This window comes from Panulirus ornatus, chromosome 30 (assembly GCF_036320965.1).
Source record: "Panulirus ornatus isolate Po-2019 chromosome 30, ASM3632096v1, whole genome shotgun sequence".
In the NCBI taxonomy this organism is placed as follows: Eukaryota; Metazoa; Arthropoda; class Malacostraca; order Decapoda; family Palinuridae; genus Panulirus; species Panulirus ornatus.
This window is the reverse complement of record NC_092253.1, coordinates 2353812-2370068: the sequence shown is the minus strand read 5'-3', so window position 1 is coordinate 2370068 and position 16257 is coordinate 2353812. Positions and strand designations below refer to the sequence as shown.

Below are 16257 nucleotides of genomic sequence, written 5' to 3'. Positions count from 1 at the left end.
CTCTGCTGGCGTCTCAAATTACGGACGATCATTAACCCATTTAAACTTTTTCCCGCGTTTGTTAAGATGTCTTGACGAGGAGACTTAAAGGTCTAATTTCAGAATTATTATTTTTTAAAAAACTCAGTGAGGAAGAGATTCCTGGAATTAGCTGTTAATGGGGTCCACTTTCTCTAACTAACGTAGAGACGTTCGTTAGGAAGGTGAGGAGATCCTTCCCCTCTTGTATTATCACTTTCTAACAGCATGGACCGACAAAATGGAGACAAGCGAATGTTTCTTAAAGACTCGGTCACGTCTGTTACTGGCGGTACGTGTGGCAGACAGAAAAAAGGATAGAAAAAAAAAGGTTATGTGGTCCCACATTCTCCCCTCCTGCAGCTATGGTTTGCAAATCCACTCCAATCTCTTTTTTTTTCCCACAGAGAGAAAAATCCCCCTTCCTCTGGCATCGAGGCATCGCCATTCGTCTGTACTACGTTGCCATCTCAATATTAGACCCGTAACATATTCTTTCCTTCTACGGACATGTGTTCTTATATTGAGATTCCATTTTGAAAAACAACAACTCAGAAGTGAATCTTTCCTCGCCTACAGTAGCACAGGAGGTGTTCTATTCTCGATGTGAGTCGCTGCAACAGTGGCTATAATGCCAATCTTTCTTCACTTACGATTTCGCCTTTGATTTCATCCTCCAGCGTTGCCGCTCCCCCGCCATGTATAATCCTCAAACGCTCTCATTCCTCCGCTCTGCTGCACATTACTGCCAGCTTTTACTATAAGTAGCCACGCCTCTGGGCCGTGTATGTGAGTTGTGGGTGCAGTCTCGTCCCTGTTTATGAGAACCTTCATCATCAACAGTACTGTAGCGGGTTTTATAATCTGTGATATCTGGGTGTGATCAAAATCCTTTCTCGTTGTGTCATGCGCATCCGACTCCTGGGGAATCGCCTCCAACAACTCATTCCAACTGTAATTACCTTACGACCCATCCGGGATTCAACCAATCTTAGTTTTCCCCAAGACTCTGCTCTGAAGTTCTTTACCTTCCGTCCGATATATATATATATATATATATATATATATATATATATATATATATATATATATATATATATATATATATATAGAGCCCCTTCACTCTTGAACTAAAGCTTCAATACACTGATGTTGTTCACGTTTGAAATTCGAGCTAACGTGAGGCCTCACTGCTTATCTTCCTCTCCCAAGTGATCTAATATCTATCGTCCAAGATCCAACTGTCTTTCCTCCCTCCTTCTGTTTCCTTCCCCAGGTTTCCGAGGGCATCAAGAATTCTCCTTCATCACACCACCATCACAACTCCCTCCTCCCTCCTTGTTGTCTCAAAGTGGCACTCATTCGTTGGGCCAAATTTCTCTGTTCCCTCGGCGTTCTGAGCGCCAGGTCTGCTGCCGTGTGGCGGGTCAAGAGGAGGGTCGAATGCAGGATCCTCCATCAATCCAAGACGCGGGTAGACTCGCACACTCACCACCCACCCGATGTGTGTCTGGCTCAACCAACGGTGGCAGTACACAGGCCCAGCCAGAGGAGGCGCCCCCATACTGATCCACGTTTCCCAATTCTTTTTTTTTTTTCTTTCCATTGGTTACGCCAAGCTTACCTCCAAATGACGTCTCAAAAAAAAATAAAAACGTCCCCCTCACAAGACCTGTCGTCCTCTCGACACAGCGTCACTCCAGAGGGATATCAAATCATACGAAGAATCTTAATGACAGAGAGAGAGAGAGAGAGAGTTGGCCATGTTAGGTTCCCACTACGGGTCACTGGCCACTCGTTCTTGATAGAAAAAAAAAGACGTAAAACATTCAAATGTTTTGAAAGGTTTGTGTTCGTGTGTTGAGGTGTCTGGCTAATGCTTTATTCGTTTTTCTTTTTTCCTTATCTATATTGAGGTTTCCTTTTGTCTCGTCCTATTGTTGTTTCCTATTGTTTGATCATATTGTGGTTTCCTATTGTTTGGCCATACTAGGATTTCCTATTGGTTGATGATACTGGGGTTTCCTATTGGTTGATCACACTGGGGTTTCCTATTGGTTGATCACACTGGGGTTTCCTATTGGTTGATCATACTGGGGTTTCCTATTGGTTGATCACACTGGGGTTTCCTATTGGTTGATCACACTGGGGTTTCCTATTGGTTGATCATACTGGGGTTTCCTATTGGTTGATCACACTGGGGTTTCCTATTGGTTGATCACACTGGGGTTTCCTATTGGTTGATCATACTGGGGTTTCCTATTGGTTGATCACACTGGGGTTTCCTATTGGTTGATCACACTGGGGTTTCCTATTGGTTGATCATACTGGGGTTTCCTATTGGTTGATCATACTGGGGTTTCCTATTGGTTGATCATACTGGGGTTTCCTATTGGTTGATCACACTGGGGTTTCCTATTGGTTGATCATACTGGGGTTTCTATCATCTGGTACAAACATCTCCTATCCTTATGTTGAGATTTTACCTAAATACGTTTTTTTATTATATATTTTCTCTTTTCTGAGACGTTGCTCACGTGTGTTTTGTTGCGATGGTGAGGATATGTGGAAATATATTTTTTCCTTGTGATATTGTTATAGTCAGTGACCGGCTGTTGATTGGCTACTAATTTGTCCATGATTGGTTATTGATTGGTCATCGACTGGCTCTGTACGATGGATATATAAAGTCTTCTGGACACACTGGCACAGGAATAAGTTTTGACTCCATTAAATAAGTTCTGATTCCATTACTAAACAAAGATTCTCTATTGATTTGCTGTGTATGTTCATTGGTTTCCCTTCAGATATCAAGTGTTTTGATTCCATTCACATGTGTTCGATCTCTCAGTTGTTTATTGTTATGGTGATATGATTACTGGCAGGGGAAGGTGATTGTGACTCTCCCGGCGTTGCATATGATCCCACTTCGTCATTCCTTTAGCCCAACACATACTACGTGTATGCACACACACACACACACACACACACACACACACACACACGGAGAAAAAGTTCCTTTTCATCTGTTAGTATTGACAATCACCTTCCCTGGGCTTTGATCTGTGGTACGTTGGCAAGGATAAGAGTGGAGAGAGGCCAGGGGATAGATGGTGAGGAATGGGATAGAAATGGGTAAGTTAGACCAAAGAAAACGGGATGTGGGATGTCAATACTAAGGGATGAAGAGGGAGCATGATTTCTCTACTATGCATAGAATTGGATACGACAACAGATTTACAGTTGTTCATCTTTTTTCTTATGTTTTCTAATTTCCTCAGTATCATTCTACCATTGGGTGGGTGCCACACACCAGTTGTCCAAAGTTATCCATTTATTTCAGTTACGTTTTCGCCCCCGCACAGGCATCATCAGGAATCTACAAAAAAGAGAAAAAACTGCGTCACACTTTATATATATATATATATATATATATATATATATATATATATATATATATATATATATTCATTTATTTATTTTGCTTTGTCGCGGTCTCCCGCGTTAGCGAGGTAGCGCAAGGAAACAGACGAAAGAATGGCCCAACCCTTGTTGGTAAAGCAAATTAAAATGTTAGGATCATTAGGCAACCGACTACAATTTTCTTGCACTGAACGATATTAAAACAAACGTTCATCCTGGAAGGAAAAAAAAAACCAAAACATTTTTTTTAAACCCAGTTGTATCATTATTCACCCTGAACGTCGTCCTGGAGTTAAAAAAAAAGAAAAAAAACACGAATACAGAAATTAAAATTTGAAACGTTAATGGATGTGAAGGTGTTTGATAATTTTCTCTTAATGATAATGTGAACATTAATGTAATGACTCTATCTTTCAATCTGGCCGAGTATAATGTCCAGCAAGTTATCATTAATAAAGAATTTTTTCCCTGCAGTACGCGGAGGCCATTTTAATCACACGACCCTTAAATATTTCTAGATTAACGTTTAAAAAAAACAACTTATTTTTTGTCTGAAATTCAAAGTTTTTTGTTATTCATTTTTATAAATGATATGAATAACAGACATGATCATCGCATATACCCTTCACACACACACACACACACACACACACACACACACACACGTGACTTACAGAATGAGGTCATAAAATTCTTGACCTGTCAGCAGGTTGTCTGGGGTCATGACAAGGGACGGAAACCAAGCAGACGTGACCTTTGCTGGGCCCGTCTTGACTTGCAGGCCGGAGACCACCTGCTCTCTTACCTCGCTTTATACTCTCTCTCTCTCTCTCTCTCTCTCTCTCTCTCTCTCTCTCTCTCTCTCTCTCTCTCTCTCTCTCTCGTTTTTCATTTTCCAAAAGAAGGAACAGAGAAGGGGGCCTAGTGAGGATGTTCCCTCAAAGGCTCAGTCCTCTGTTCTTAACGCTACCTCGCTAATGCGGGAAATAGCGAATAGTATGAAAAAAAAAAAAAAAAAAATATATATATATATATATATATATATATATATATATATATATATATATTTACCACGAGAGCACATGGCTATACATACGTGATCTGGTTCAGCAACATATAATGAGCAATTCAGGTTCCCACATGACCTGCAATTGCCCTGAGATTAAAGCGATCCTGTATTTAGAATGGATTCATTTCACATACGAGTTAAATTGCCTCGTCCCAAAGGTGCTTTGAACGGGCCTAATTGATTTCAGTGTGGAAGTGGATTTTGCTCGGCCATTACAGGTGGGCCAAATGGTTATAATATAGAATTGCGTAAGATCAACGAATTGTGATTTTGTACTGTAAGTTGGGGGTGGGGGTGGTATGACACTCGCTGGACCCCACCTCCCGAACATGGCTGTATCATGTATCATGTATCATGTATCGCACATAGTGGTATGTGTCTCGTTACGGTAGCAGATGACTGGTACAGCATCGTATACAACGGAAGATCAAAAAGACATAAAAATATCTACAGGAATCTCTAGCGTCCATGGGTATATATATATATATATATATATATATATATATATACAAAACGGGTAGACTTTTACTGTTGAGTAGCTGGTCATTTATAAGATTTTATGGAGGAGTCATTCCTTCCTCAAAGACTAGCAAGACCACATGGAGATAGGCAGGGATCCACGCATCCACTAACAACTATGTAACTATAGTATGGGCGACGACCTGTAACTACCCCATCTCTCATCTCTTGCCCAGGAGGGTGAGAAGGGGGAATGGGTGGGCCGGTGGGTGGGTGATGGGGGTGGGGACAAGGGTTTTATTCACACACGCGCCATTTGACCCGGGCGGGCATGGGTTTACAGCCAAGCCTGAAACGCGGGACGACCTTACATTCCACCGGTTTGGTCTACCATCACCTGCGGGACTCATACGAGGTGGTAAACACAAGGGCTTCGTAGTGTTCGAACACGCGAACCTTACGGTTCGATACTCGCTCAGTGTTTACACGAAACTTTAGAAGACTCTGATTTGCCGTTAGGTTTTTGCAGGGAACTTGTACGAAAAATGAGAAGTGAATTAAATCTTAAGCCATTTGAACGATAAGGGTTTTCCATAATATCAGAGCAGGAAAGATATAAGAAGGGGAATTACTTGAGAGAGAGAGAGAGAGAGAGAGAGAGAGAGAGAGAGAGAGAGAGAGAGAGAGAGAGAGAGGAAAACAAGAGATTCGAAGCCTTGACAATGGACTTGAAAATCCATGGAAAGGATTTGAACCTTAGTGAAGCAACGGAGGAAAAGCCTGTAGTGTTGTATGTACACAAGACAATAGCCAGACGTCTCCTACAAGGAGGCTGGATACACTATATTGTATAGGTGTATAATACATTCGCAGCGAGGTATCTTGCCAGTAGGGTCCTAAAACCTGTGGGGGGAGGGTGGGATTTTCAGCTCTATGTACACAAAGTTCTTGCTTCAGGCAAGGCTTGGAGAGGAAGAGAATAAATATATCTGAAGGAAGTTTTAAAAGTCAGTTTTTCAAGTATGTATATATATATATATATATATATATATATATATATATATATATATATATATATATATATATATATATATATCATCGTTGTTGACCCCCAAGGGTAAGGTATAGTTCACGGGAGAAAATAGGAGAACATATTCAGATTTTTTCTTTCCTCTGAGCCTCTCAGGACTATACGTGTGCTGGTAGTGCCCGACCCCCTGAGGGAAGGTTTAGCTAACACACAAACGTTAGGAAAAATAGCCTTTCACTTTTCTTGCGATACATATATATATATATATATATATATATATATATATATATATATATATATATATATATTATCCCTGGGGATAGGGGATTAAGAATACTTCCCACGTATTCCCTGCGTGTCGTAGAAGGCGACTAAAAGGGGAGGGAGCGGGTGGCTGGAAATCTTCCCCTCTCGTTTTTTTTTATTTTCCAAAGAAAGGAACGGAGAGGGGGGCCAGGTGGGGATTTTCCTTCTGATGCCCAGTCCTCTGTTCTTAACGCTACCTCGCAAACGCGGGAAATGGCGAATAGTATGAAATATATATATATATATATATATATATATATATATATATATATATATATATATATATATATATATATATATATGCCTCACTGAATCTAAGTGGATCGCTAAGGGATAAAGTAAGACATTTAGAATATGGTATAATACCATTTGGATCATGTGTTCAACATGATTATCAGAATCGCTTTTTCAAAGAATACCAAGTTGGGTCCAGCTTCCCCAGGTGCAGCAGATCCACACCCCCCACGCACGCACGCCAGGTCACCGTGCAGACAGGCAGGGATGGAGGACAGAGTACAGCTGGAGTGGTGTAGCCTGACCCTCAAAGCTCAAGGGTGTCATCTGAATTGCCCTGGAGGCAGAGAGCGCCTTCTATCTCTGGTATGGGTAATCTCCTGAACAGATTTGTGTCGGGATTACAATTTGTGTGTTAAGGGGAGAGAGAGATTTTCCCCTCGTGTTGATCCCCGTCTCTTACCCTTGTTACATACCATGTTTTTCCTCATATATATATATATATATATATATATATATATATATATATATATATATATATATATATATATATATATAAAGGCAGACAGTATGAATTATGTACATGTGTATATATGCATATGTCTGTGTGGGTATATATATGTATATGTGCGTGTGTAGACGTGTATGTATATACATGTGTATGTGGGCCATTCTTTCGTCTGTTTCCTTGCGCTACCTCGCTAACGCGGGAGACAGCGACAAAGCAATATGAATAAATAATGATGATATATATATATATATATATATATATATATATATATACATATATATATATATATATATATATATATATATGGGTAATATGGGTAAAATTGAAAGTTGATGGAGAGAGGTGGGTGATTATTGGTGCATATGCACCTGGGCATGAGAAGAAAGATCATGAGAGGCAAGTGTTTTGGGAGCAGCTAAATGAGTGTGTTAGCGGTTTTGATGCACGAGACCGGGTTATAGTGATGGGTGATTTGAATGCAAAGGTGAGTAATGTGGCAGTTGAGGGAAAAATTGGTATGCATGGGGTGTTCAGTGTTGTAAATGGAAATGGTGAAGAGCTTGTAGATTTATGTGCTGAAAAAGGACTGATGATTGGGAATACCTGGTTTAAAAAGCGAGATATACATAAGTATACTTATGTAAGTAGGAGAGATGGCCAGAGAGCGTTATTGGATTACGTGTTAATGGACAGGCGTGCGAAAGAGAGACTTTTGGATGTCAATGTGCTGAGAGGTGCAACTGGAGGGATGTCTGATCATTATCTTGTGGAGGCTAAGGTGAAGATTAGTATGGGTTTTCAGAAAAGAAGAGTGAATGTTGGGGTGAAGAAGGTGGTGAGAGTAAGTGAGCTTGGGAAGGAGACCTGTGTGAAGAAGTATCAGGAGAGACTGTGTACAGAATGGAAAAAGGTGAGAACAATGGAAGTAAGGGGAGTGGGGGAGGAATGGGATGTATTTAGGGAATCAGTGATGGATTGCGCAAAAGATGCTTGTGGCATGAGAAGAGTGGGAGGTGGGCTGTTTAGAAAGGGTAGTGAGTGGTGGGATGAAGAAGTAAGAGTATTAGTGAAAGAGAAGAGAGAGGCATTTGGACGATTTTTGCAGGGAAAAAATGCAATTGAGTGGGAGAAGTATAAAAGAAAGAGACAGGAGGTCAAGAGAAAGGTGCAAGAGGTGAAAAAAAGGGCAAATGAGAGTTGGGGTGAGAGACTATCAGTAAATTTTAGGGAGAATAAAAAGATGTTCTGGAAGGAGGTAAATAGGGTGCGTAAGACAAGGGAGCAAATGGGAACTTCAGTAAAGGGCGTAAATGGGGAGGTGATAACAAGTAGTGGTGATGTGAGAAGGAGATGGAATGAGTATTTTGAAGGTTTGTTGAATGTGTCTGATGACAGAGTGGCAGATATAGTTTTGTCAGGAGGTGTATTGAAGATAGTCAAGTTTTTACAAGATGTATGAGATATAAATTATATATGAAAGCAAGGCAATTTGATGTATTATAATTTATTAAAAATAGGTGATCATGTATTGTTGACTGTTGGTAAGCCCTATTTAAGTTAAGTATATGTAGGTGCCTGAGGAATTGGGAAGTTGCATATTCAGATATTAGTCAAAGGCTCTGAGTTGAGGCTCAATTACGGTATTGTGTGAGATGCCGTGACCATTATGGGAGGTTTAGTAAAAATTAAGAGTAGGAAAATAGCCTTCACTTTTTGGAGACATGTGATTATAATGTAATAGATTTATCAGTTTATATTGAAAATGTATTGAGTAATACTTAGTAATATATATGGATTTTATGTACTGTTAGGGGTTAGAAACATTAACGTATTAGAGCCTGCTGTGTAGGAAGGGAATAAATGGGGAGGAAGGTGTTGGCGTGAAAATTTTTTCGTTTTTTGTATTCGTAAAGAAAGGAAATGGATGGTGTGCCAGGTGGGATTTATTTCTGTGCCAGGTGTTGTGTTCCTGTTGTTTAATCCTTAATGGATGGGGAATGGGAAATGCAAGTTTTGGAAAAATATGATATATAATATATTGGTATGTAATGATTAGAAGTATCATTTTTATCGTGATATATATGGCTCGGAATCTAAGTGGATGACTAGGAAAATAAGGAATTTAGAAATGGTATGAAATACATTGGATCATGGTTCAACAGATTATCAGAAATGTTTCATAAGGACAGTTTAGGTACATAGGCTTAGGTAATGAGGTGACTCGACTGCAAGCGGACGAAGGTTCAACTCTGGGTGACGCAGCGGATGGAACCATGGAAGCGGAAGTGGAAGGGTGGGGTGGGGGCGTGGACCCAATACAAGGTGTGGATCTGAAATTCCCTGGAAGCAAAATGGGGCTTTAAATGTTAGGTTGCCAACATTTCTGGTCGAGGTTGCTTGGGATTAGCCATGTGATGGATGTAAGGGAAATGAGATGTTGAGCAATCCGTGTGTTGGGTGTTCTTTAACCATGTTAAAACATGTTTGAACTCAATAAATAGGTATGAAGTAGTATAAATGTTATTAATGTTATGCATAATATAGATAAGGAGAAATAGTGACATATGTATATAGTGTATCGAGGATAGGTACGTGGAGGGGTAACTAAATTGAGTGAAAGGTGAGTGAAAGGTTGTTGACGGGTGAATGCATGAGTGAGTGTAGGTGGAAAAGGCATTTGTCGTCGTGTTTTGGTACAGGTCGACTAGTCGGGATTGAATCAGGCATGAAGCGTTGGGATAAACCATGGAAGTGGGAATTATGTATTATATATTTTGTTGATTTTATATTATATGCATCCGATTGGACGGGGGTGGCCATTTCTCGACGCGCTACCCGCAAAGAGGGGACAGCGACAAAGTTGATTAGTAAAAAAAAAAATTTATAGCTTCGCCTCAGTTGAACCAGGTACCATTCATGACCGAGCGGAGAGTCGAAACCTGCAGCTAGGTGTCACGCCCGTGGCATTCAACCGAATGACCCAAGTGAATCTTGCCAGCCACACCTACCCCGGAAGTGGCATTACCAAAAAAGCTTAAGCTAAGCCTACTGAGCCCCTGTGAACAGGATGGAAAAAAAGCTAAAAGGATGACCACTTATTGGAATACGGAATGGAAACCTTTCTGCGTCATAGGCGCTCCCTCCAGCCTCCCCACTTTCTCCATTTTCTTCCCCATTCACAGTGTAATTAGTGGTGGTAACAGTGTACAGACAGGCTGTTCGTTCCAGACTACCATTGAAATTCCGTCTGTCTGTCTGTCTGTCTCCAGACTGGTTTCCAGTAGCCATGTCAGAAGACGTGGATGATGTATGGTAATTTTAGTCAGGCTCACACTGGACCTGAATGTGTCAGATAAACTCACGTCCATTTATTGATCTTTGACTTCTGGTGATGCTTATCTAACACGGAAAAAAAATTAAGTAAAAATAGCCTTTCCGGGTAGTGGCAATATCTTGGAGAATAATACGAGTAGTGGCAATATCTTGGAGAATAATACGGGTAGTGGCAATATCTTGGAGAACAATACGGGTAGTGGCAATATCTTGGAGAATAATACGGGTAGTGGCAATATCTTGGAGAATAATACGGGTAGTGGCAATATCTTGGAGAATAATACGGGTAGTGGCAATATCTTGGAGAATAATACGGGTAGTGGCAATATCTTGGAGAATAATACGGGTAGTGGCAATATCTTGGAGAATAATACGGGTAGTGGCAATATCTTGGAGAATAATACGGGTAGTGGCAATATCTTGGAGAATAATACGGGTAGTGGCAATATCTTGGAGAATAATACGGGTAGTGGCAATATCTTGGAGAATAATACGGGTAGTGGCAATATCTTGGAGAATAATACGGGTAGTGGCAATAAACATATTAGATAATAAACCTGTAATGTAGGTTATAGTAGCAGTCTTAGAGTGGGATGAAACCTTCAACTAATAATAGCGTTAACGTAACAGGTGACTGATCCTGACAGTAATTATAATGGCGTTGTTTACGTGGGAGTTTGTAAACATACGGTAGTGGTCAGCGTGTCTGTGAACACGCCTACTCTGGCTGGGTCCAGGTGATAAAAGGTCAAGTGACCATCTTTGTGAGGTCAACCTCAATCATATGAAGGAATGTGTTGCATACAGATCAGGCGGAACGATTTGATACAAAGGTCAGAAATGATCCAGGAAAAACATATATACATACGATCCGTCCAATACAGTGGGGTGGTAAGCCATGCAATATACTCATGATCAAAAGGCAAGAGAAAAGGAAAGAGGCGATAGATCTCAATAGATGGCTGGGGGAGGGGGGGGGGAGGTCAAAGCTTCTCATTAACCCCCACTTACACCAGCGACGACCTCAAGAGAGGCTACAGGACGCAGAGTAAGCACCATCTTATCTGACTACACCACCGAGACCTAGCCAATCTTCCACGTTCACATGAAAAGCGGATTGGAGGAGAAAAAAAAATCGCCAGGAAGTTAATGGTTCCCGAGGGATTAAATGTTCCAGCACTCACGGTCTATTAGAGTCTCCCCTCCCCCTTCACAGACACAGACACAGACACACACACACACACACACACACACACACACACACACACACACAGCACCACCTCATTATGATGTATGACTTCCATTCCTTCCTTCCCTCCTCCACGACCCTTATCCTCCAACACCCACGACCCTCTCCTCCTTCAAACGACCCACCACTATCCTTCTCGTCACCATCATCACCAACATCAACGCCAACATCTCCAACAACATCTCCAACATCGTAACAGAGTCTGTGGAGAGCTGCAGTGTGGTTCCTCCGTGTTCTGTGTCTGACCTGAGTCGATTTTAAAGAAACTGAAAATGGCAGGAGGAAGAGAGGAGAAGGGGGAGAAATAAAAAAATCTTCATTTCGCGAAGGAAATTAAACCTTGTATCTTTAAAACTGACCAGAAAAAAATAAAAAAAACAATTGTCTAAATTTTTTTTCTAATTCATAGATAGAAGCAAACAGGCCTTACATCTTTAACCTGATGAAAATGTGATGGGCAAAGATATTCTTCGTTTCGTAAACGAATTGAAAACCCGACATTTTTTTCAACTCATTCAAAAATTTGAATTGCAATAAGGTGATTCCTTTCATTCAGGGAACTGAAAACCTATGTCTTTGAAAGGTAAAAAAAATGATACTGTATTAAAAAACATTTTCTATCGTAAAGGAATTTAAAATCTGTATTTTCAAAACGTCAAAAAAGACAAAAAATATGAAGCATAGATGATCTTTCTTTCGGTAAAGGCTTTTAAATGCATAGAATTCCCAAACTGAATAAATAAAAATGTGTGACTGGATACAACATCACCCATTTTTTGTTCCTCTCTCCATAAAGTAGTTTCAACCGTAAACCTGTGGCGCTACTAAAAACGCAAAAAAACAACAAAATTTTGCTTCCTTTCCCTCGTGAAACATGAGGGCAAACTCTATGAAACTGAAACAAAAACAATTAATTCAAAATCAATTTAGTATCGTTGATGTAAAGAAAAAAATATCAATTATCAATGCTGGAAAGAGTCGAAAAAAGTGATCTAGTGAGAATTATAAGAGAACAGAATGAAATGAGATGTGAACAGAGGTAGGAAAGCCTCTCTAAGTCTGGTGATCATGGAAGAAAGAAGAGTTGGGAGAGAGACCATAGAGTATCATCTCTGTAGGAGGCTCCAGTCACGGACCAAAGTCCACATCAAGGCCAGGCCTTAATTAAAAGATGGAGAGAATTATGAAGCGGAAAAAGAAAAGACGTGGGGAAAGTATTTACGATTTTTTCTCAGAAAGTGGAAAAACCTGTCTTATGAGATGTGCGGCAGGTCATAGTTATTGGGAAAGACATGAGAAGGTAGGGAGTTCCAGAGCTTCGACGTGTGAGGAAAGAAGCAGATGACATAACCGTCGCATTTTGATTTCTAAATATGTTTGAAAGACCCTAATGTACAGCAGTTCTTTAATGACAGAAGAAAGTGTGTCCAGAATGAGAGGTGGAAGCTGGCAGCTGCTGGCCTACAGAACTGTACGGAGGAAAGTGATGAATTGTACTGAAATACGTGGCGAAATATTTCTTCTGGAATCAATTCATGGACTCATGGAGCCAGCTGAGCCAAGAGGAAGGAGAGATGTGACGGTCAAGAGTGAATTAGAAAAATAACTATGTGATATCAAGAGATAAATGGAGTCCTCCAATAAGAGGAGAAAAAAAAAAATCCTCCCCGTATATACAAACAGGTTATCACAAACGTGTATCTCGATATCCAGTGATCATCGGGGGAAAAATACTCCCACAAACACACGTACGCTTTCAAATACATAAACACACATATACACAAAATATGCATTTTGCATATGAGGCCATTTACATCTCAAATTGCAGTGGCGTGAATTCGTATATGGGAAAAGCGTTTCGGCGAGAGAGAGAGCAGTGGCTCTTATTTGTTTCGAAAACAGCCTGGACTATCGCACGCCTCACTTTCACAAAAGGGTCACGTTCCAATGCTCGTACAAATATGAAAGAAAGGTATCGTGCACTGCAGGACACAGTCGTACGCTGGCAACACCGCCCGGATCCAGGGGGCTGGATATAAAGCTATGAATGTCTCTCTTCATTGCGACGAGGAGGACGGGTCTGGGGAGTTGAAATGAGGGAGGATTTGTTACAAGGGTTCTTGGAAGTGTCGACCGGAAGGATGGGATAGGTCTTAAAGGGGGTTGAGGAATGTAATAGGGACTTGTTGGAAGAGTTTGTGGGATTGTAGTGATCAAGAGAAGGTTAGAATCACAGGAGAAAAGTAAGATTATTTTGAAGTTCAGATGACCTCGTCTGTCTGAGTCAACAAGTGAACTTTTAAAGTTCAAATGTTCCTGGTGAAGGAGAAGAGAGCTGGTTGCAGGGGCGTAGCATTCTCAGCGATGGTATGAGCACTAATCCAGGGAATCGGTTAGGTGATACATTTTAATACCCTTAAGATGTTTTTCTAATCGCGCAATGGCCTGAGGGGATCAACAAGCCATTGTGTTGACCATAAAGTCGATGCTATTGGGACAAAGGTACACTCCGCCCGGTCTTTAGAGATTCGAATCTTTATGAGGTTGTGGATATTGAGAGCTTCGGACCCTCATGAAGCTTTGAACCCACACGAATGTATACCAGTTGTATTAGCATATATATATATATATATATATATATATATATATATATATATATATATATATATATATATATATATATATATACATATATATATATATATATATATATATATATATATATATATATATATATATATATATATATGGGTGATCCTCTTCATAAAACGCAATGGCTTACATATGATTTATTCGCAAAAACTCCAAAATATTCCACTTTCTTTGTCTTTAAGACTATAGACAAATGGTATCCACTTACATAAATCATCATAACAAATGAAAAACAAAAATAAGATAGAACAAGAAACTGCTTGAACTGGTCTCGAATACCACGGAAAAAAAAGGAACATCAATGAACGTTAATTTGACTGTCCATTGCCTCGTCATATATCTAATCATCCTCATCTGATTCGAATTTGATTCGATATACGATTAATTCCTGACTCCATCATATAATCTTTCACGATTTTCACTTATGAGATTCAAGGATGATAATTCGTCACATTACTGCAGCAATTAGGTTTGGTGGCCGTCTCCTTTTCAAGGGCACTTTTTGTCTCAATGTCAAAATCATTTGAAACTTTGGAGCCGTTACTGGCAGTTAAGTGGGAGAGAGAGAGAGAGAGAGAGAGAGAGAGAGAGAGAGAGAGAGAGAGAGAGAGAGAGAGAGGGACGCTGCCATTGGGCGCCTTGGCTGTGATGCTATCGATCACCCGACAACCATGGCGGGCGGGGTGGCGGCGGGAATGGATGAAGGCATGCAAGTATGAATACGTAGCTGTGTATATATGTATATGTCAGTGTATGTCTATGTGCGTTTATGGGCGTTTATATGGGCATTTATGTATATCATATATACGTGCATATGGGTGGATGGACCATTCTTCGTCTGTTTCCTGGCGCTACCTCGCTGACGCGGGAAACAGCGACTAGGTATAATATATATATATATATATATATATATATATATATATATATATATATATATATATATATATATATATTCTAGTAAAACATCATACCATTTTCTTTACCTTCCACATTTCACTTCAGTATCGTGGTCAAGGAAAATATGCCAGCAAGAAAACAACGCCCCAGAAATTTCCCTCCTTGAGGAAGCCACATTAACATTCATGAGCAAGGAGGAACATACATCGTCCCGGCTCCACAGCTTCGTCACCCAAACAGCAGGAATACAATTGGAAAGTAAATTTGGTCGTGCAGGACATATTGCCATGATATATATATATATATATATATATATATATATATATATATATATATATATATGTCCATGGGGAAATGAAACAAAATGAAACACAATAAGTTCCCAAGTGCACTTTCGTGTAATAATCACATCATATATATACATATATGAGAATACATTAGGTAGATATAATAGATTGTACCAACATCAGCTTCATGCGTTGGTTGCAGCCTCCTAATTGTACAGATGCCGCATTCATCCTCGAGTCGTCAAGACCTGTGTGTTTTGTCCCCAAATAGTGGTCGGCGGAGCTCAATTTCCTCCTCGTCTGGACCGAAGCGTTTCGTTAATGTGGGAATAAATTACATCTCGAAATTCAGCAATTTAGGGATCATTAATGTGTGAGGCCAGGGGACCATGAGGAGCCTCTGGGAACAGACCTGAGTGGCCGGTTGATTAATTGGACGTGACTTCGTCTCGTTTACCTCCACTGATGACCTGTGAGTGACGTAACGAACCTTATCCACAACGTTACGACCCTTGAGCATGAAGTTACGACCCTTGAACACGACGTTACGACCCTTGAACACGACGTTACGACCCTTGAACACGACGTTACGATCCTGGGGGCATGATTTTACGGCCCTTGAGCATAACTTCGATCTTTGAACACGACGTTACAACACCTGAGCACAAAGTTACGACCTTTATGTATTATTATCTGTCGTATCGTCGTGCTTTACGGTCGCATGTGTCGTACTCAAGGCTCGTGCTGTCGTGCTAAAGAGTTGTGCTGTCGTGTTCATGGAGTGTTCAG

At 40.4% G+C, this 16257-nt stretch overlaps 1 protein-coding gene and 1 long non-coding RNA gene across 2 annotated transcripts in view; one reads left to right on the top strand and one right to left on the bottom strand.

The window, feature by feature from the left end:
* LOC139758309 (RYamide receptor-like) overlaps window positions 1-16257 on the top strand; it is an 81678-nt gene that overhangs the window by 23473 nt on the left and 41948 nt on the right. The window lies entirely within an intron of this gene.
* Window positions 1-16257, bottom strand: part of LOC139758310 (uncharacterized) — a 116517-nt gene that overhangs the window by 60272 nt on the left and 39988 nt on the right. The window lies entirely within an intron of this gene.